Source organism: Callorhinus ursinus, unplaced genomic scaffold (assembly GCF_003265705.2).
Source record: "Callorhinus ursinus isolate GAN/ISIS: 27379988/994484 unplaced genomic scaffold, GSC_fseal_2.0 scaffold16, whole genome shotgun sequence".
Classification (NCBI taxonomy): Eukaryota; Metazoa; Chordata; class Mammalia; order Carnivora; family Otariidae; genus Callorhinus; species Callorhinus ursinus.
Window position 1 is genome coordinate 15,121,728 of NW_027397078.1, and position 22,232 is coordinate 15,143,959.

Sequence of the window (22,232 nt, forward strand, 5' to 3'; positions counted from 1 at the left end):
CATGATTTGAATTGAAATTTCTTCAAAAAGACATTGCTCTGAGTAGTACAGGAAAAGATGCTCAACATTATTAGTGATAGGAAGTTGCAAATCAAAACCACTGTGGAATAGCGCTCCAATTCCAGCAGGAGAGCTGTAATGAAAGGCAGACAGAACAACTGAGATGAACGTGTGGGAAAATGAAACCTTCATACATTTCAGGAGGGAAGGTAAAAAGGATGCAATCGTCTTGGAAAACACTTTTGTAGCCCTTTCCAATGTTAAACATTGAGTTCCTATATGACTCAGCAATCTCACTCCTAAGTATATACTAATAAAAACACATACAGAAAACATGTGCTGGGTTATTCATGTTAGCATTTTTCATGTTACTCAGAGCAAACAACTGTGTTGTTTACCAACTGTCTAATGGATAGATTTAATGTGCTATATTCATACAATGGACTATTGGCAGTAAGAAGAATGAAATACTGATGTATGGCATGAGTCAACTTTGAAAACGTTATACTTAGTGAAAGGAGCCTGTCACAAAAGAGCACACGATCCATGATTCCATACGAAATGCCCAGCATAACAAATGTATGGAGATAAAAAGTGGACTAGTGATTGCCTAGTGCTGGAAATTGGGGGAGGGAGTGATGTTAATATGTACAGAGTTTCTTTTTAGGATGCTGAAATGTTCGAAGATTGTGGTAATGATTGTACATCTCTGAATATATTAAGAAACTGAATTATAGAATTAAAATGGATAGGTTTTATGGTATGCAAAGTATATCTCAGTAAAGCTTTTAAAAGACATTCTGGCATTTTATTTACTCTAAAACTAACTTTCCTCCTTTGGATCAAGGACATAAAGTGTTAAGTTGAATATTTTGGCTATGCCAGTCACATGTAGCCATCTAAATTTAAACTAATTAAAATTATGTAAAATTTAAAATTTAGTACTGGTTACATAATGGTTCCTTCAAGAGCCACATGTGTCTAATGAATATCTTACTGGACAGGATGGCTATAGAACATTTCTTTTATCACGGCAAGTTCTATTGGAGCTGCTTTACATGATTCAACTCAGTTGGAGGTAGAGTTTTGCTGCAGTTTTCCCACAATCCAGTGGTAAATACTGAGGCTCTTTTTGGGAAAACTGCTAAAACTCCCACTTAATGCCCTAAAAGCAGCTTTTTTTTTTTTTTAAATGGTGATTCCGCTTTTCCTTCTGGCTTTTATACGTTGCTTATGTTTCTCTTGAAGTATGAGAAAGTTCACTTGCTGGTCCAAGTGAACACAGCAGTTTACTCACAGATCCACAGTTGAGGAAGTGACCTAATTTTCAGGGGAAGGGGAGTAAGTTAAGATAGACATGTAGAAAAGAGACCATCCGAACAAATTAGATCTTTTCTTTTTAACTTGCCATTTTGCAAGTTTTTTTTTTAGAATGCAGAAGCAACAAGTTATATTTTAATGTAATACAGACACAAAATTGAAACATGTCTAATTCTCATTGTTCTCTCCTTTTCCTTGATAATTTTTGGTGGTTTTATTTGCCAACTAGAGATATCCACACAAGTTTACATAACCAGAGAGCAGGAATAAAACTTCATAACATATTTATATATTTTATTTTTTTCTTGTTACAAAAATAATAGCTTACTATAGAAAATTTTTAAAATGCAGACAAGCATGGGAAAGAAAATAAAGATTACCTGTAATTTCAGCACCATATGGAAATTGTATCAATGTTTTATGTTTTCTGTATGTTACACATTCTCTTCATGTATTGTATTTTTAAATGTCCTATTTTGCATGTTTTATAATATTTTTAAAATGAAAGGCCCGTGGCTGGTTGTCGGAAGAGCTTGTGACTCTTGATCTCAGGGTCATGAGTTCAAGCTCCACACTGGGTGTAGAGATTACTTAAATAAATAAAAATTTTAAAAAAGATCAGTTCTACATTGAACTATTATGATTTTAAGATATGCCAATAACTAGTATTTAAGTTCATTCTCAAGAGTAAACACATTGATTACTTTACAACTAAAGTGAAATAGCTGTAAGTAACTGTGTGACTGTTTACAAATCTTGATATTTTTTAAACAAATAATGCCCCCCCAATTTTTCAAAGTTGTTCTTTTCAGGTAGTTTTAACTATAGGATCTTCAGAGTTCTGGTGATAAGTGGCATTCTTCCATAAATGGATTCTTGAGGAAAATTATTTTAGTCATGTCATGGAGTATATTTATTCATGGCTATTTTCTTTTCAGAAAGCTTTATTAAATGCAGCAACTCTCAAAAGTCAAAATGCATTCTATCTAAAACTTTTGCTTCCCATGTTCAGTTCAAAGGGCTGAAAAGGCCTTTCTGTTCTGGGTTGTAAATTCAAATGTGATTCTGGTTGGTATTTGACAGCTGTAACAAAACCTGCACTCCGAATACAGTTGCACTCAACCTACTGTCCAGTGTTAACATGACACAAAATGTAATCACATTTGACTTTGATGAAGGAAGCCACTCTTTACAATGGATGAGAGACTGAGTTATCCTGTGCTTTTTCTGGTTTCTCTCTCTCTCTACCAATAGAGAGATTGTGCAAATACATACATGCTACTTATACACGTACATATATGTACATACACATATATGTACACGTATATATGTAGTTAAAGGTGATGTTTTCTGGACAGTTTGGTTTTCTTGAGCGTGTCATTCAGTAAAATTTAGTGAAATATACATCCTTAAATTGGAAGCTTATACCTTCTTCACTTATTTGTAGTGGAAGAAACAACAGAGACTCCTAGATATAGGATATGTAAGTGAATTTCATGTTTTGGTAGAGTTGATACACATTTTGAAGCCAAATGACTTAAAAAATATCTACATCAAAATTGAAGCAGGAACTTGGGTAAATCTCATCTCTTCCTATTACAGAATTTTTTCATTAGAGCATATATTTTTATATGGCTTTAAAATATAATGTCTCAAGTAGTGACACTTGTACTACTGGGCATAAAACAAAGGCTTGTTTTCTCTTTTATCCAAAATACTAACCGAGATGAAAAAGGAAATGGATCTCATTTGTGATTTCATCTTTTTCTTGATCATAACTAGGAAAGGATAGAGGTCAGTGGCTAAATATGCCACAGACATTTTTTTCACTTTAAAGTATTTTGGAAAAAAAACAACATTAGAATCATTTTTCAACTTTGTGATTTTTTTTTACATAATATCTAAATTATAGAGCACAATTTGTACTACTCAGCCACACCTAAATTAGGTCACAGAGACACCTTTTACCCTTTTGTAATTAAGATTCCTGTTTCAATTTTATTAGGTACCTCTGATATGGGTTGCTAAATTTGGAAGTAGACGTTTGGAATATTGTCTTTCATAATTTACCCCCTTGATATTTTTAGATAAGAGCATATTAGCGAGATATTACCTACTGCACACATTGTATGTATATTTTTACTGTTTTTCATTTTAAAAGGTTACTATAGACTAATATTGTATTCCAAAACTAGCTTTTTTAAAATGTACTTGGGGAAATTGAAGTAAAGTTGGGGCGCCTGGATGGCTCAGTCCGTTGAGCGCCCAACTCTTAATTTCGGCTCAGGTCATGATCTCAAGGTTGTCGGGCTCTGTGCTGGGTGTGGAGCATGCTTGGGATTCTCTCTCTCCCTCTCCCTTTTCCCCTCCCCATGTGCTCTCACGTGCACTCTCTTACTCTCAAAAAAAAATTGAAGTATAATTAATATACGGTGTTTTATTAGTTTCAGGTATACCATATAATGATTCAACAATCCTGTACATTGCTCAGTGCTCATCACAATAAGCGTCTTGATCGCCTTTCTGTGTCACCCATTCCCCCACCTACCTCCCCTCTGGCCACCACCAGTTTGTTCTCCATATTTAAGAGTCTGGGTTTTTTGGTCCCTTTTTTTCTTTGTTCTTTTTGTTCTTAAATTCTACGTATGAGTGAAGTCATATGGTATTTGTCTTTTTCTGACTGACTTCATCTAGCATTGTACCCTTTAGGTCTAGCCATGTTTTTGCAAATGGCAAGATCGCATTATTTATGACTGAGTAATATTCCATGGTGTGTATAAGTGTGTGTGTGTGTGTGTGTGTGTGTGTGTGTGTGTGTGTGTGTGTGATTTTATATATACAAAATCATATCTTCTTTATCCATGAATCTATTGATGGACACTTGGGTTGCTTCCACTGTGCCGCTATTGTAAATCATGCTGCAGTGAACATAGGGGTCATATATCTTTTCAAAATAGTGTTTTCATATTCCTTGGGTAAATACCCAATGATGAAATTTCTAGATCATACAGTAATTCTATTTTTAAACTTTTGAAGAACTTCCATACTGTTTCCCACCGTGGCTGCACCAATTTGCATTCCTATCAGTAATGCACAAGGGAGCTTTTCCTTCACATCCCCGTGAACACTTGTTCCTCATTGTTTTTAATTTTAGTCAATCAGACAGGTAGGAGGTGATAGCTCATTGTTGTTTTGATTTGCGTTTCCCTGGTAATTAGTAATATCGAGCATCTTTTCATATGTCTGTTGCCCATCTGTATGTCTTCTTTGGAGATATATCTATTCAAATCCTCTGCCTATTTTTATTTGTGGGTTTTTGGTGTTTTATAAGTTTTTATTTTTGGATATTAACCCCTTATTAGATATATCATTGGCAAACATCTTCTCCCATTAAGTAGTTTATCTTTTTGTTCTCTTAATGGGTTCCTCTGCCGTGCAAAAGCTTTTGATTTTGACGGAGTCCCAATAGTTTAACTTTGCTTTTGTTTTCCTGGCCTCTGGAGACATATTTAGAAAAATGTTTCTATAGCTGATGTCAAATTTTACTACCTATGTTCTCTTCTAGGAGTTTTGTGTTTTCATATCTCACATTTAGGTCTTTAATCCATTTTGAGTTTATTTTTGTGTATGATGTTAGAAAGTGGTCCACTTTCATTCTTTTGCATGTAGCTGTCCAGTTTTCCCAGCACCACTGATTGAAGAGACGGTCTTTACCCCATTGTATATTCTTGCCTCCTTGTCATAGATTAATTGACCATGGAAGTGTGGCTTTATTTCTGGGCTCTCTCTTCTGTTCTGTTGATCTATGTGTCTGTATTTATGCCAGTACTATACTCTTTTGATCACTACAGCTTTGTAGTCTATCTTCAAATCTAGAATTATGATACCTCCAGCTTTGTTCTTTCTCAAGATTGCTTTGGCTATTTCATGGTCTTTTGTGGTTCCATACAAATTTTAGGATTATCTGTTCTAGTTCTATGAAAAATGTTGTTGGTATCTTGATAGAGATTGCAGTAAGTCTATAGATCACTTTGGGTAGTATGGACATTTTAACAATATTGGTTCTTCAAATCCAAAGGCATGGAATATCTTTGCATTTGTGTCATCCTCAATTTTTTTTTTTAATCAGTGTTTTATTGTTTTGGGAGTACAGATCTTTTACCTCCTTGGTTAAATTTACTCCTAGGTTTTTTAGTCTTTCTGGTGCAATTCTAAATGAGATTGTTTTCTTAATTTCTTTTTTTGCTACTTGATTATTAGAGTACAGAAATGTGACGTATTTCTGCATATTAATTTTGTATTCTGCAACTTTATTGGATTCATTTATCAGTTGTTTTTTTGGTATAATGATTAGAGTTTTGTACATATAATACCATATCATCTGCAAATAGTGGACGTTTTACTTGTTTCTTTCCAGTATGGATGCCTTTTTCTTCTTGGTCTGATTACCGTGGCTAGGACTTCAGTACTGTGTTGAATAAAAGCAGTGAGAGTGAGCATCCCTGCCTTCTTCCTGATCTTAGAGAAGAAACTCTATTTTTCCCCATTGAATATGAAGTTAGCTGTGGGTTTTTCCTATAAGGCCTTTATTATGTTGAGGTATGTTCCCTTTAAACCTACCTTTTTGAGAGTTTTTATCATGAATCAATGTTGTACTTTGTCAAATGCTTCTTCTGTATTTATTGAAAGGATCATTGGTTCTTATCCTTTCTTTTATTAATATGGTGTATCATACTGATTGATTTGTGAATATTGAATCACCCTTGCATGCCGGGAATAAATCCCACTTGATTGTGGTGAAGGGTTTTTTAAAATATATTGTTGGATCCAGTTTGCTCATATCTTGTTGACAGTTTTTTTAATCTGTGTTCATCAGACGTATTGGTCTGTATCTCTCTCTCTCTCTCTCTCTCTCTCTCTCTCTCTCTCTCTCTCTTTTTTTTTTTTTTTGTAGCATCTTTATCTGGTTATGCTGTCAGGGCAATGTTGGCCCCATAGAATGAATTTGGAAATTTTTCTTCCTCTTATGTATTTTGGAATAGTTTGAAAAGGATATGTATTAACTCTTCTTTAAATATTTGGTAGAATTCACCTGTGAAGCCCATCTGATCCTGGACTTTTGTTTGTTGGGAGTTTTTTGATAACTGATTCAATTTTATTGATGGTAATTGGTCTGTTCAAATTTTCTTTTTCTTCTTGATTCAGTTTTGGAAGGTTATGTGTTTTTAGGAATTTATCCATTTCTTCTAGGTTATCCAATTTATTGGATTATAGTTTTTCATAATATCCTTTTATAATCCTTTGTATTTCTATGGTGATGGTTGTTGTTTCTCCTCCACTACTACTGATTTTGAGTTCTCTTTCTTATTTTTTGGTGAATCTGGCTAAAGGCTTATAAATTTTATTAAGATTTTTTTAAAGAACCAGATCCTGGTTTCACTGATATGTTTTTTTTTCTTTTTTAGTCTCTGTTTCATTTATTTTTGCTCCAGTATGTATGATTACCTTCCTTTAATGATTTTGGGCTTTTTTTCTTCTTTTTACTAGTTTTTTTAGGTGTAAGATTAGGTTGTTGATTTGAGCTTTGTCTTGCTTTTTGAGGTAGACCTGGATTGCTATAATCTTTCCTCTTAGAACAGCTCTTGCTGCATCCTAAAGATTTTGATTTACTGTTTTCATTTTCATTTGTCTCCATGTATTTTTTTTAACTTCCTCTGTGATTTCTTGGTTGGACCCATTCATTGCTTAGTAGTATGTGATTTACCCTCCATGTATTTGTGTTCTTTCCAGATTTTTTCTTGTGACTGATTTGAAGTTTCATACCATTGTGGGCAGAAAAGGTGCATGATATGATTTTGGTCTTTGTTAATTTATTGAAACTTGTTTTGTGGCCTAATGTAATCTATGCTGGAGAGTGTTCCATGTGTACTTGAAAAGAATGTGTGTTCTGCTGTTTGTAGATGAAATGTTCTGAATATATCTGTTAAGTCTGTCTGGTCCAATGTGTTATTCAAAGCCACTGTTTCCTTGCTGATTTTCTATCTGGATGATCCATCTGTTGTAAGCAGGTGTTAAAGTCCCCTACTATTATTGTATGACTGTCAAATTCTTCTTTATGTCTTTTGATAGTTGCTTTATGAATTTAGGTACATAAATATTTACAATTGTTATATCCTCTTCTTGGATTATTCCCTTTATCATTATATAGTGTCCTCCTTTGTCTCTTGTTACAGTCTTCATATTAATGTTATTTTGTCTGTTAAAATTATTGCTACTCCAGCTTTCTTTTATTTCCATTTGGATGTTGACTGTCCATCCCTTCACTCTCATTCTGCATGTGTCTTTAGGTCTGAAGTGATATCTTCTAGGCAGCATATAGATGGCTCTTTGTTTTTTAATCTCTTCATTCACCCTATGTTTTTTGATTGTTGCATTGATTCCATATACATTCAAAGTAATTTTTGAAATATATGTATTTGGTGCCATTTTCTTACCTGTTTTGTTGTTGTTTCTGGAGATGTTCTCTGATTCTTACTGTCTTTTTTGTTTGGTTTCAAGGTAGTTTATATAGTTCTTTGCTGTTCCTTCTTTCATCCCTTGTGGTTTGATAGCTTTTTTTAGTGATACACTTCAATTGCTTTCTCTTTATTTTTTGTGTATCTGTTACAGGTTTTTGATCTTGTGGTTACCATTAGGTTCATATACAGCAACTTGGGGATATAGCAGTCTGTTTTAAGTTGATTTTCACTTAAGTTTAAACCCATTCTAAAAGCACTAAGATTTTACTACCCCCCCACATTTTATGTATATGGTATCACACTTTATATCCTTTTACTGTGTGAATCCTTTCACTAATTCTTATAGATATAATTTATTTTTTTATTTTTTATTTTTTTTAAAGATTTTATTTATTTGACAGAGAGAGACACAGCGAGAGAGGGAACACAAGCAGGGGGAGTGGGAGAGGGAGAAGCAGGCTCTCTGCTGAGCAAGGAGCCTGATGCGGGGCTCGATCCCAGGATCCTGGGATCATGACCTGAGCCGAATGAAGGCAGATGCTTAACCGACTGAGCCACCCAGGTGCTCCTAGATATAATTTATTTTACTGCTTTAACTTCCATACTGGATTTTTAATGAGTAATCTACTAGTTTTATTATATGTTTGCATTTACTTGTGAAAATTCTTCCTTTCATAGTTTTCTTACTCCTGATTATGGCCTTTTCTTGTCATCAAAGAATAGTGTTTTTTTGTAAGGCTGGTTTAGTGTTGATGAACTCCTTTAACTTTTATTTGTCCAGGAAAATTTTATCTCTCCTGTTCTGAATGATAGCCTTGCTGGATAGAGTGTTCTTGGTTGCAGGTTTTTTTCCTTCCAGCACCTTGAATGTGTCATGCCACTCTCTTCTGGCCTGCAAAGCTTCTGCTGAAAAATCAGCTGGTAGCCTTATGAAGTTTGCCTTGTATGTAGCTGTTTTTCTCTTGCTGCTTTTTAAAATTCTCTATCAATATTTTTTGCCATTGTAGCTATTATGTGTCTTGGTGTGGACCTTCTTGGATTGATTTTGTTGGGGCTGTCTGTACCTCCTGAATCCGGATTTCAGTTTCCTGTACCAGATTAGGGAATTTTGAACTTATTATTTCTTCAAAAAAAATTTCTGCCCCCTTCTCTCTTTCTTTGCCTTCTGGGATCCCTATGATGAAGTGTTACTATACTTGATGATGTCACTGAATTCCCTTAATCTCTTCTCATTTTTTCTTCTTCTATTACTGATGGCCTCAAGTGTATTTTGTATTTCAATTATGGAGCTCATCTCTGATTAGTTCTCCTTTTATATTTTCTATTTCTTTGTTGAGGGTGTTACTGAGATCTTACACTCTTATCTCAAGTCCAGTAAGTATCTTGATGACCATTACTTTGGATTCTTCATTAGGCAAATTACTTACCTTCATTTCATTTAGCTCTTTTGCTGTGGTTTTGTCTTATCTTTCATTTTGGACATACTCCTGTCTTTCCTCATTTTGTCTAACTCTGTGTGTCTGTTTCTGTTTATTAGGAAAGTCACCTGTGTTTTCTGATCTTGAAAGTAGTGTCCTCATGAAGGAGAGGTCCAGGAGTGACCTGTAGCACAGTGCTCCAGATCACCAGAACCATTTGCCCTAAAAGTGTCTAATATGTGGGTTGTATGTACCGTACTGTTGAGGCTGAGCCGCATTTGTCTCTAGTCCAGTCTGCTGCAATGGCCCACTTTGCCTGTTGTGGATAGGGTTGGTCCTTGTGCTATTAAGGGGCAGTCTGGGGCTGCCTTGGGTTTGTACTTAGTCTCAGTAGTCAGACCACATGCTTGCCCTCAGCCTATCAGCTGAGGCTGCAGTTGTACCAGCCTGCAGGGTACTCTCCCTCCCTTGTTCCATGAGAGGTATTCATTGGTAGGTGAGACCATCAGTGAGACGCAATGCCTACTTTCAGTCCAGCCGATCAGGCTTCAGTCATACCACACTGCAGGGATCTCTCTCTTTATAGCCCCCTGAGAGGTTTTCGTTGGTGAGCTAGGCCAGCAGTCAGATCAAATACCTGCCCCCAAAACCATCTGCTGGGGCTGCAATTGCACTGATAGAGCACTCTCTCTGTGCTGCCAGCTCTTTAGCTTGGCTGCTGGGACTATAGGCACACTAATGTATGTGGTTATCTTCCACTTTCCCCAGGGCATGAGTCACTTTGGAGTGGCAGTGTTCCCTGCCGGGGTTGCTTGCAGTGTGTATTGGGGTAGGAGATGCTTTGGAAGGACACCTAATGGGTGGAATGTGTTGGATGAGATAGACCCTCAGGGCATTATGGGAACAGGACACACAGTTCCTAGCAAGATAGTTGGAGAGTGTTCTTCCTGCTGCCTTGGAATATCAGACTATCTAGTGTGGAGACACGGAAAGAAACTGTATCTACCAGCACTTTTGTTCTTGGAAAAGTGTCCTAAAGATCCTTGCTCCTCCAGCATACATTCTGAGATTAGTAAATAAATCTGCATGTATACCCCAAGTGCTTTTCAAACTGCTGCTTCTGTGCTGTATCTTGCCTGGCTTAGTTGTTTTGCTGTTTCTTTAAGGGCAGAGACTCAGTTTCCTGTTGCCCTTTGGCTCTCATGAAGCTAAACCCTCTGATTTTTAAAGAACCGGGAGTTACACCCCACTGATGGCAAAAACTAGTGAAATTAAGCCCCACTGGTTTTCAAAGCCAAATGTTATAGGGGCCTGTCTTCCCAGTACAGCTCCCCCATGCCTAGGATGCTTGGTGTGGGGTCTGCTTCTCTCCCTTCTCCGTGCTTCTAGTGTCCTTCCCATTTGTAATTTCTCACTAGGGATTTGGTTCGAGACTGAGTTTTTGTCCCTCCTGGCATTTCTGATGTGGCCTCCTCTCTAAAATTAACTGTGGAAATTCTCTTCTGCCAGTCTTTGGGTTATTTTCTGAGTTAGTTTCACTGATGGGACTGTTATCTGGGATGAGGCTATTATCTTGGTGCGTCCTTGCACAGATGAGCTGAGGATACTCCTCCTGTGCCATTTTCCCAGAAGTCTAAAATGTACTTTTGAGACCTTATTTAAAATCACGAATCAAATAAAGTTAATTTCAGATAACTGGTATATTTGCCTTTAAGCCAGTACACCCAACTGTTACCCGTGATCACTCAGGATGTAGTTATAATTTTAAAAATTGTATAGCTAGTATTTAAGTTCATTATACACTTGATTTAATGTCCTAGTGGTAAATTATTAGAGATATTTGAAATAAAAAGCTTCTATTTGTATGACCATGTTATTTTGACGTTGGAGTTACTTAAGGAGAAATAGAAGTATTAAGTATTTCTTTTTAAGTTTTATATTAATATTCTCTAAAGGAATTATGGGCAAGGCAAAATGGGTAGCAAAATCTTAGCAAATAAATCAAGCTTACTTGAAGACTCTACTGTGTTTCTTGAATCTAATGTATGAATGCTCCATCTGGAGGCTTATCACTGGTATGCATAATCTTAGAAGAATTTCTGATTGTAGCTACCCGTATTACAGGGATCATGAAAAGGTAGGTTCTCAGTCCTTAAATTTTTTGATCAAATGAATACTGTTTTGGTTTTATTAATAAGTTGTTGCCTAAAAAGTATATAAATGAAATATTTTGCAAAAGCCACATAACTTCAAATAGTTTTTGCACTTACTCTGCTTTAAATCACTTATTCTCCCTGAGAGTTGTACTTACCTAAGAGGTGTCTGGGAAAAGGTGGGATAAGTAAATGGGCAAGGCAGGTATGCCAGGCACCCTGTAATGCACAGCTTAGTCCTGCACAGTAGAGAATTGCCTCTCCATTGCACAGAACTTTTTAATGCCCTGCATCCAGATACGCAGGTGCGTAGCCTGTTCATATCTATCTGAGCAGAGACACTTTGTTTTCTATAGCAACACAAAGCACTTTTCCACTCTTTTAATATTCCATATATTTTCCAATAATTCAGTGATTCTGTAGATGTACTCAGGGAATTTTGTACTTTGTTTTGTTCAGAAGCATGTCAGGAATTTAGGGTTTTGAAAATGTCACTGGTGATAACATAGATTATAGTATTTGAATCACCAATATGATGTGTTCTTTTGGACATCTATAGATGATTATTTAATTTTTCCTTGGTATTTATTCTTATATTTTTCTATAATAGCACAGTGTTTTTTTCCCAATTTTAAAAAATAGTGTTTTATATAATATTTAAATAAATAATATTTAAATTTAATAGCATTTAAAAATATAAAGTATTTAAATAGTATTTAAAAATAGTATTTTCCTCTAGTTTTATTTCTAGTCAGATGTTTTATTTATGAATTTAATGATAAAATCATTACAAAATTTTATTTTAATAAGGGGGAGGAATGTCCTGTTCTTAGGAGATAAATTTCCAAGAATGTGTAGGTTAATGGTTCAGATATCTTTGCCTCTCAAATGGTTCAGTATTTGTCACGTGTGTGTGTGTGTGTGTGTGTGTGTGTGTGTCTGTGTGTGTGTGTGTGTGTGTGTGTGTTTAATAAGGACAGGGAGAGGATGCAAATTTGGCAAATTAACAATTAATGAAGCTAGTCTGAAGAGAAATAATTCATTGTACTATTTTTATACCTCTAAATAAAATTATCAATTCTCAGTATATCTCAGATTAAGCTGCTAAATTAAGAAATTCATTTCTGAATTTGGAGAATTTGTTCATTTGGTATCCAGTGCATTTTCTTTGAATCATCTATGCTGATGAAATAGATGCTAAACCCCTACTATAGACCATTCCCAGGGGTAAATCATCATTCTGGCAAATGCCTGTGTGGGACTTCAAACCAGAACAAACAGGAAGGCATCATTCTGTCAGAAAAGGAGATGTGACAACTTTGGGATTCACTTATAAAGTAATTACTATTTATTATCATGTCGAATTACTCAAATGTCAATGGTATTTAGGAAGCCACGGTGACATTGCTCTGGGCTTTCTTTCTTAGTAATACCTCAGTAACAGAAGAGAAAATGTCTAAACTGAAGTAGATCTTTAAAAAATATAGTGATGGGCACAAGTTCACAAGCTTAGTATAGATGAGTGTTCAGGGACTCATCCCTATGAAAGTGACCACAGCTGTTATTTTTTTTTTAAGTAGGTTCCTCACCCAGTGTGGAGCTCAATGAGGTGTTTGAACTCACCACCCTGAGATGAAGACCTGAGCTGAAATCAAGAGTCAGACGCTTAACCCACAGCCACCCAGGCGCCCCAGTGGCCACAATTATTAAATCACAGAATGCTGGCAGTGGCAAAAGAGTATGGAGAGTTCTTTAAATGGAGGCAGATTTTATACATCAGAAAGATGAAAATTATGGAAAAAGAACCTAGTAAGTTCCTATGATTAAATTGTGGTCCTTCCTAACTTGCAAAACCAAAGACAATTCTTACTTGATTTTTTTTTTCGTTTTATTTAGAACATTTAGATATTGGGGCACCTGGTGGGCTCAGTAGAGCATGTGACTCGACCTCAGGGTGCTAAGTTTGAGCCCCATGTTTGGTATGGAGATTGCTTAAAAATAAAATCTTAAAAAAAGGAACATTCAAATACTAAATCTGTTCTTGTTAGGTTAGTATCTTTATTAATAATCAAATCAGAATTGTAGCTTATTTTTCCTTGGTATCTCAACATGTGCCAGTCAGTGTTCTAAACCCCTTTTGTAAAATATGTATTTATTTATTTGGGGCAGAGGGGCAGAGGGAGAGAGAGAATCTCAAGCAGACTCCCCATTGAGCGCAGAACCTAATGTGGGGCCTGATACCATGACCCCAAGACCATGACCTGAGTTGACATCAAGAGTCGGATGCCCAACTGACTGAGCTACCCAGGTGCCCCCACTAAACACTTATGTGTTATTTCATTTAGTTTTCATAGGAGTCCTATTAAACATAGACTCAATTAATATCTTTTTTTACAGAATAAGTTACTGCAGAGGCAGATAGTGAAACAAGGTTTAGAGTATGTGTGTTTTAGTGTGTGTGTGTATGTGTGTGCGTGTGCTCATGCGCGCGCAGTAATTCTAGGAAACACCAATAAGGAAGGCAGAGAGTTAAGACAGCAAAGAAAATGATATTTTAATGAGATATTTAATAAGGAAGTTGTTGTTCAGGGCATCTTGGCCTCATTTCTGTTGGTGGTCTTTGGAAGATGGTATAAAGCAGTGCTTCTCAAACCTTGGTATGCATGAGCATCCCCTGCAGGGTTTGTTAGATTGTAGTACTGAGGCTGATCCTCCAAGTCTGATTTCATGGTACATCAGAGACCAGACCTGAGAATGTGCAATTTTTCTGACAGGTTCTCAGGTATTGGCCATGCAGCTGGTTTGAGGACCAAATTTTGAACACTGGTAAGAACATGACTAAGAGCTGTCTCACCTGAGGATATTATTTTCCAGTTTCTATCCATTATTGCCCGGGGGCTACTCTTTGGGCATGAACTTGATAATACTTCAGGCCAGCAATGTGGATACCCAGAACAGAGAGCCTTAGATAGAGAGTGGCAGGTTTTTGCAGTGGGACTCCAATATGAACTAAGATAGTGAGTTTGGAGGGTATATGGATGGAGCCTCACGCTGTGCCATATCTTTGTTTACAAATAAGGAAATTGAGGCACAGAGAAATTGATGAACTTTCCCAAAGTTTAACAACTGTTAAGTTGTAAAATCAAGATTGTCATTCAGGATTAAAATCCAAGCAGTATCAACGTTTTTGGGGAGCTTTTTTTAAAGATTTTATTTTTTTATTTGTCAGAGAGCGAGAGCATAGCAGGGGGATTGGCAGGCAGAGGGAGAAGCAGGCTCCCCGCCGAGCAAGGAGCCCGATGCGGGACTTGATCCCAGGACCCCGGGATCATGGCCTGAGCCAAAGGCAGATGCTTAACGACTGAGCCACCTAGGCATCCCTCTTGGAAACTTTTAAAAAGTACTTGTTCTTGGGTTCACCCCAGACCTGGTAAAATAGATATTCAGGGCAAGCCCCAGAAATCTGTGTTTTAACAAGCCCTGCAGATGATTCAGATATGCTATCAAATTTGAAAACCATCAGCCTTACACCCTATGTTATACAGTGTTCATTCTCTAGCTGGAACCTCCTCAGGTTTCATTTGTTTCCGTTTTTAAACAGCAAACAGAGAATGAATGTTAACCAATTGCCATTTGTATATGTGCATGTATATGTCTATCACACAGGTCAGTATACATCGATGTATCTGTACATTTTTCCTTTGTCCAGAAGATGTGCTTGTGACAATATGTTTGGCAGTATGTTTCTTCTTGATAACACAGTAGGTCCTTTTAAGGGCTGAAGGGTGTATCTCTTTTCAAGGCACTGCCTTTTTTCTTTAGCCCCTTGATGCGATTTCATTTCCACAGTCCAGATTGCTTACACTTGTGAGCCTGCATGTCCTCCTAGCCATTATTGGTATCTCTACACAGTGTTTACTCATTTACATGTCCAAGACCACACAGAGGACTGAGATCAAACAGAGCCTTTGGGCGGGAGAGCTGTCACTGTTCCAGAATCTCATGGCAAAGGATTCCTTTTTACTATTTGATGAAAAATGGTAATGTTAATAAAATTGCTTCATGTAATGTACTTAGCTGGTGATCACACAAATTCATTGCAGCATGCCACCTGTGTCATGTCTGCTCTTCTACTCAAGTGTTCATTTCCCTTCTCTACCTGGCAAATCCTGTTCATTCTTTGGGAGCCAGCTGAAATGTCTTTTCTTCTTAGAGCTTTTTCTAAACCTTCAAAGTTGACCACTTTTTCCTGTCCCTCTTAATACCGTTCATTGCCATAATGTTTATCACATTCTCCTACAGTTACCTAGTGTCCTGTTCATACTAAACTATAAAGCCTAGAGGTTGGAGGGGGGCGGTGCTAGGTCTTATGTATCCTTGAATCTGTAGAAGTGTAACTAGTTAAGATGTAAAAGATGAAACTCTAAGAAGATCAAAGCCATTGCATCTCCTCTTTGATTCTAGTTTAGATTATATTTGAAACAATTCAACAGAAGAGTTTATAGATTTTCTTGAGGGTGTCTGGAAGTCAGTGTATTTTAAGTAAGGATAGGAGCCTTACAGTTGCCTTACTCTGTAAATTCTCCAACTCAACAGGACATAGTTGTTAAATGATGATATTTACTTTGTCCTTTTAGAAGCTGAGAACATTCAACCACAACTTTCTCAGAGCCTCTGGCTTGACTTCAAATCAAACTGGAAAGTCTACATTGATAGCTTTCAGAGCTGTCTCAGATCTTATCAGCCTCATACACTATAGGCAAAAGATAGTAGGAAACAGCCTGAAATTCTGTGGTTAGGTTGAAACACATACTTAGCCTCATTTTGTCAATTTGACAAAACATTTGGAGATTAAAACAGATTTTCAAGGTAGATAATAATTTACCTTACCATCCTTAGATTTTTTTTCCCCGCTTTTTGGTAATTTTACAACAAATTGTGTTTTCTAGTACCTTGTCACTCCTCTGTCAAGAGATACCATTTACGTCCCCATCCCTTGAATTGTTATGGGCCTTTGTGACTATCTCAACTATGAGACTGAGGCAGAAGTGACACTGTATGACTTCCCAGGCTCAATCCTAAAAGATGACGCAGACTCCCACAGTCTCTCCTTTTTGGTAGCCTTGGTCTTAGAACTCAGTCATCCTGCTCTAAGGAATCACAGACTATATGGAGAGGCCTGGATAAAGAGGAACTGAAGGTTTCAGCCTAGCTAAGCACAAGTCAGTAGTCAGCACAAACCTGCTGGCCAGGAGAATGAGCCATCCTGAAGTGGCTCCTCCATTCTCCCACCCCTCAGTCATGTCACCCTCAGCTGATGCCATATAGAGCAGATATCATCCTTCCCAGTCAAGTCCTGCTTAAATTGTAGTCGTGAGCCAATTGCTAATTGTTGCTCAAAGCCACTAGCTTTTGTTGTGATTTGTTGCACATCAATAGATAAAGGTAAACATGTCCAAATAGTCTTATTTTTGAACATGGTAGTCTATCAGAGCATTGCAGAGTATATTCTGTTTGAAATCTATTACATTGAGTACTTGTTTTCTCTAACTGGCAAAACCTATTTGTCATTCTACTTTTTTGTTTTTTTTTTAGAGCCTTTTCAAAATTCCCAGGGTTTTTTTTTTTTTTTTTCTGTACTCCCTCTATGTTCAACTCCATTATAGTGCTTATCATCTTTTCTTGGAATCTCCTGGTTTTCTGACCCTTCCTAAGTTATACACCATTGGTACTGGGGACATTAAAAAAAAAAAAAAAAAGTATAGTCTTAAGTAGAACTAAGGGACTGATTGTATTATTCATCCTGATTTTGTACAGTTTGTTAAGGAATTTTTACTCTTCCATCTCATAATGCTGCCTTCTTTAACATGGTCTCCAAGGCTGCTGCTGAAGAGTAAGTATGGAGGTCTCCAGCTCCCTTTTGCCCAAGAGGGATACACATCGCTTCACTAAAATTTGACGAGGTAGAGTAAGACACATGGCCCCATCCAACCATTAGGGGCTGAAGATTCTAATCCTTTGTTCAACAGCTTTCTCCCAGCAGTGACTCTATCTTGTGGAAGGGATGCATGATTATGGGTAGTTAGCTAGCTAGCTCTGCTGGGAGAGTCAAAACCAGAAAGGTAGGATGGAAAGAGGAAGGGATAGAATAACGTGTATCAATTATTTATTTTCTTTTACCTTTTTTTTTTTTTTAGAGAGCACACATGAGTGGTGGGGGGGGGTAAAGGGAGAGAATCTTAAGCAGGCTCCATGTCCAATTTAGAGCCCAAGGTGGGGCTCAACACGGCTCAATCCCACAACCCTGAGATCATAACCTGAGCTGAAATTGAGAGTCAGACACTTAACTGAGTAGCCACGCAGGTGCCCCATGCATCAATTATTTCTGATACTTGTTAGCTAGGAGACTGTGGACAAGACTCCACATGTATGAGGCTGTATTCTCATCTATAAAGTCATCATGATAATTTTATGTCCTGTTGGAAGTGAACATCAAAAGCAGTCAGACTTTGTAAATCAATTTGTACTTGTTAGCTATTAGTTCATGATGAGCAGGGACATTTGTACTGCATATTATATTATCTTCAGTACCTTGCACATAGTACATGGTAAATAAGTCAGAGTAGGTGAGTATTATTTCTGTCATATGTACCAAAAAATTAAGATATTGGAAAAGAATGTACTGGGATCACTTATATAGTAAAGCTACACATTTTTAAAATATATAATCTTCGTTTTCTCTGAGAAAAGTCAGGTTATAGCCACAAAAGAGATTAAGAAAATACAATCAGAAAAATAAATCTAAAATATTGTTATTTGATACTTACTAGATCCTGACTACTTAACATGAATTACCTTTTTTTAATACAGTAATAATTTAGATAACATCTACATTTTAGAGTTGAGAAACTATGGTATGGAGAACTAAAATAATTTGCCTCTTTTCACATAGCCAGTAGGAGAAAAAAGTTGGATTTGAACTTGTTCACTCTGATTCTGGGGCCTGATAATATATAAAATGTGCAGTTCTCCAATTTCGTTGTCCACCTGGGGAGCATATTAAAATAGCAGTATCCTGTTCTTCCTTGAGTTGTTGGGACAATTCGATAAACTTTGTAAAAGTTCTGAGGTGTGTTTGGGGTGGGGCTAAAAATTTTGGAAATCATTCTTATTCTGTGAGCATCAATTCATATTTTTTTCAATCAAATATATTGTTGGTATTTGAATTTGTGCAGATAATTGAAAATAATACTTTTCAAAATCTGGATTAGAGCTACAGTGGCATTTCATTGCAGCCAGGTACCCTGACAAGAGAATTTGAGACACCTTGGGGGCAGATAAGAGTTAGGATTTATTTGCTTAATTAATTCATATGTAGGTAATCGCTATTCAGTATTTGTGTGTAGCTATATGGCTGTCTTCATAGCAGAGAGAGACTCTTCAAGGGAGAATTTATGTAACATGAAATCTTATAACCCGAGAGGGTTTTTGTTGCTCTGGTTAACTTCCTTTAGGATTGTATGAGCATTCATATGAAATCATAAATCTACCCTGTAGGTTGTACAGTTTCTAGCAACTTTTTATTCTGCCACTGAGTTATTCTTGTACATTTTGAAGTTGTATAGGATCCTTTTCTCTTTCAGTGTTGATTGTGATAAAGGCAAAGGAGAAGGGAATGTTAATGTTCCATAAGGTGTTGGGCATTGGTTAGCATTTGTATATGCAGTATGGAAGATGCTAGGCAGATTTCCATATTCAGGAGCACTGAGTTTTATGTAGTGACAAAGGATACGGTGTTCTACAAACTTACCATCATCCTCACAGCTCATGAAGCACATATATTGAACTCAAGGGTGCCCCTCTCTCCCTGCTTCTTGGTGATACTTCAAGGTGACTTGCTCTGGCATTCCATGCATGTGTATTTCAAAGATGCACATGTTCACGCTGATAGTAAAAATGATACCATAAAGACCCATTTATAAAGGTTATATGTTTTTCAAAGTCTATCTCCTATTCTGAAATAGCTAAAACTCTATTCCAGAATTACAGATTTATTGTTTGGGATGCTGATATTAACAGCTTAAACTTGACTGATTTAAAGAATGAAGGGGGGGAATTGGAGGGGGAGACGAACCATGAGAGACTATGGACTCTGAGAAACAAACTGAGGGTTGTGGGGGAGGGTGGGGGGATGGGTTAGCCCGGTGATGGGTATTAAGGAGGGCACGGTACTGCATGGAGCACTGGGTGTTATACGCAAACAATGAATCATGGAACACTACCTCAAAAACTAATGATGTAATGTATGGTGATTAATATAACATAATAAAAAAACAAAAAAATAGTGCTTTTACACAGATGGAATGGTGGGTTTTTTTGTTTTTTTGTTTTTGTTTTTTTTTTTTTTTTTTTTTTTTACAAATACATAGTTCTATGGTGAAAATTGAACATAGCTCATTTGGCAAAACTATTGACTCTGGTGTTGGAGTGGTTGTCAGCTAATTGCTGCCTACTGAAGAAAGGAAGTGTAAGTATTTAAGAATGGTTGTAAGAGCATGGTGCACTGGGGAGACTACTAGTAGAGTCAGTGTGGGAGGGGGCAGCAGATGAAGTGGGTGGATGTTTCATGAACTGATGCTAGAAAGGTAGTCAGTGGCCCAGTGATGAATGGTGTGTATGGAGATTAAATTTTATATTGGAAGCATTAGGAAGTTGTCATAAAGATGGCCACAAATTATTTGAAACTTCTCCAATTAATAGGTGAGGTCTAGCATCCCCTTGAAGTGAAGAGGGCACTATGACTGCTATTTAGCATTAGAATATGGTGAAAGTGATGCTGTGGCAATTTCTTGGCCCAGGATTTAAGATACCAGAAGCTGGCTGTCCCCTATTTTGAATTCTTTATTCTTGGATTTCATTTTCCACGTAAGAAGTATGTCTCTCATGAGACTAACATGATGTAAGCATCACAAGACATGCAGAGAGAACTGGGGGATGATACACTATAGAGACAGGGATAGAGACAAACAGAACAAATTGCCCTGAGGCACCAAACATTATTAAAGAAAACATTTCAGAAATGAATCCTGCAGCCCCAGCTGCCTCAGCAGATGACCACCCAGCAGGGGAGAAGGAGAGCAAGAGGAGCCCAATAGTCCTCATCAAACAGCCACAGACACCCACGGATTTTGCTGATACCCCTGCAGTTTTCATTGTCATTGACCCCATCTGTGGAGCTTCCTGGAGTCTACATCACTGAAACCCTTTGGGTTGTTGGAAAGAACCACCACATACACTCCTGGTACCGCTATGCATGCACCAATGCCCCAGTTCCAAGAGGGATCCCCTTTTTGGCAACTTCCCCCAAGAAGAAAAGGAGGAGGACCCCAGCAGACTTCACTACTAAAGACCCCAGTATCTTCTGCTGCTTCCATGGATACCCGTAGCCTTCATCAACAAGGACACCCATGATCTTTGCTGAGATGGACTTCATCTGATGTTACTGTCTAGAGTTGTCATTGCTGTGCAACCCCCGACCTCCAGAGCTAGAGGTACTTTACCCTATATAGCCAGCACCCTCACACCCAACCATAGGTGAAGGTCCTTCCCCACTGAAGCCAGTCCAAACAGTCTGGAAGATGTGACTGTTCATTCAAACGTGGAGACATTCATGCAAATGTACAAAGAACATACAAAAAAAAAATGAAGGAAACATGACACCACCAGAGGAACATGAAATGTTTCCAGTAACTAACACTTGTTAAATGGATACATGTAAGGTGTCTGAAAAAGTAGCTGTTTTAAAGAAACTTAGTAAGCTACAGGAGAGCAGATGGACAACTCAATGAAAAGAGGAAAACAGTATGTGAATAAAACAGGAAGATTAATAAAGAGATTTGATAAAGAATCAAACAGAAATTCTGCAGGTGAAAAATACAATTAAAGAAATAAAAATGAAATAGAAAGCTTCAGCAGATTCAGTCAGAAGAAAGAATCTGTAAAGTCAGACATAGGACATTCAAAATTATCCAGGCGGAGGAGAAAAAAAAAAAACAATGAAAAAGTTAAAAAAAAAAAAACCTTTAGGATTTATAGGGTATTTTTAAAACATTTATTAGAGAGAGAGAGAGAGAGAGAAAGAGAGCATAAGCAGGGGGAGGAGTAGAGGGAAGAGGAGACTCCCTGCTGAGTGCAGAGCCCGAGGTGGGGCTTGATCCCACAACCCTGAGATCATGACCTGAGCCAAAATCAAAAGTCAGATGCTTAACTCACTGAGCCACCCAGGTGCCCCTATAGGGCTTTATAAAGGGAATCAATATACACATTATGGAAGTCCCAGAAGGACAAAAGAGAAAAAGGAGCAAGTAGCTTATTTTTTTATTTTGCTTTTTTTGAAGTTTTTATATAAATTCTAGTTAACATAAGTGTAATATTAGTTTCAGGTGTACAATATAGTGATTCAACACTTCCCTATAACCTCTGGTGCTCATCACACCACATGTACTCCTTAATCCCCATCACCTATTTCACCATACCCCCAGTCCACCTCCTCTCTGGTAACCAGTTTGTTCTCTATAGTTAAGAGTCTGTTTCTTGGTTTGCCTTCCTTTCTCTCCTTTTTTTCCCTTTGTTTCTTAAATTCCACATGAGTGAAATCATATGTATTTATCTTTTTTCTGACTGACTTATTTCACTTAGCATGATACTCTCTAGCTCTATCCATGTCATTGCAAATGACAAGATTTCATTCTTTTTTGTGGCTGAGTAATATTCCATTGTGTGTGTGTGTGTGTGTGTGTGTGTGTGTGTGTGTGTGTGTGTGT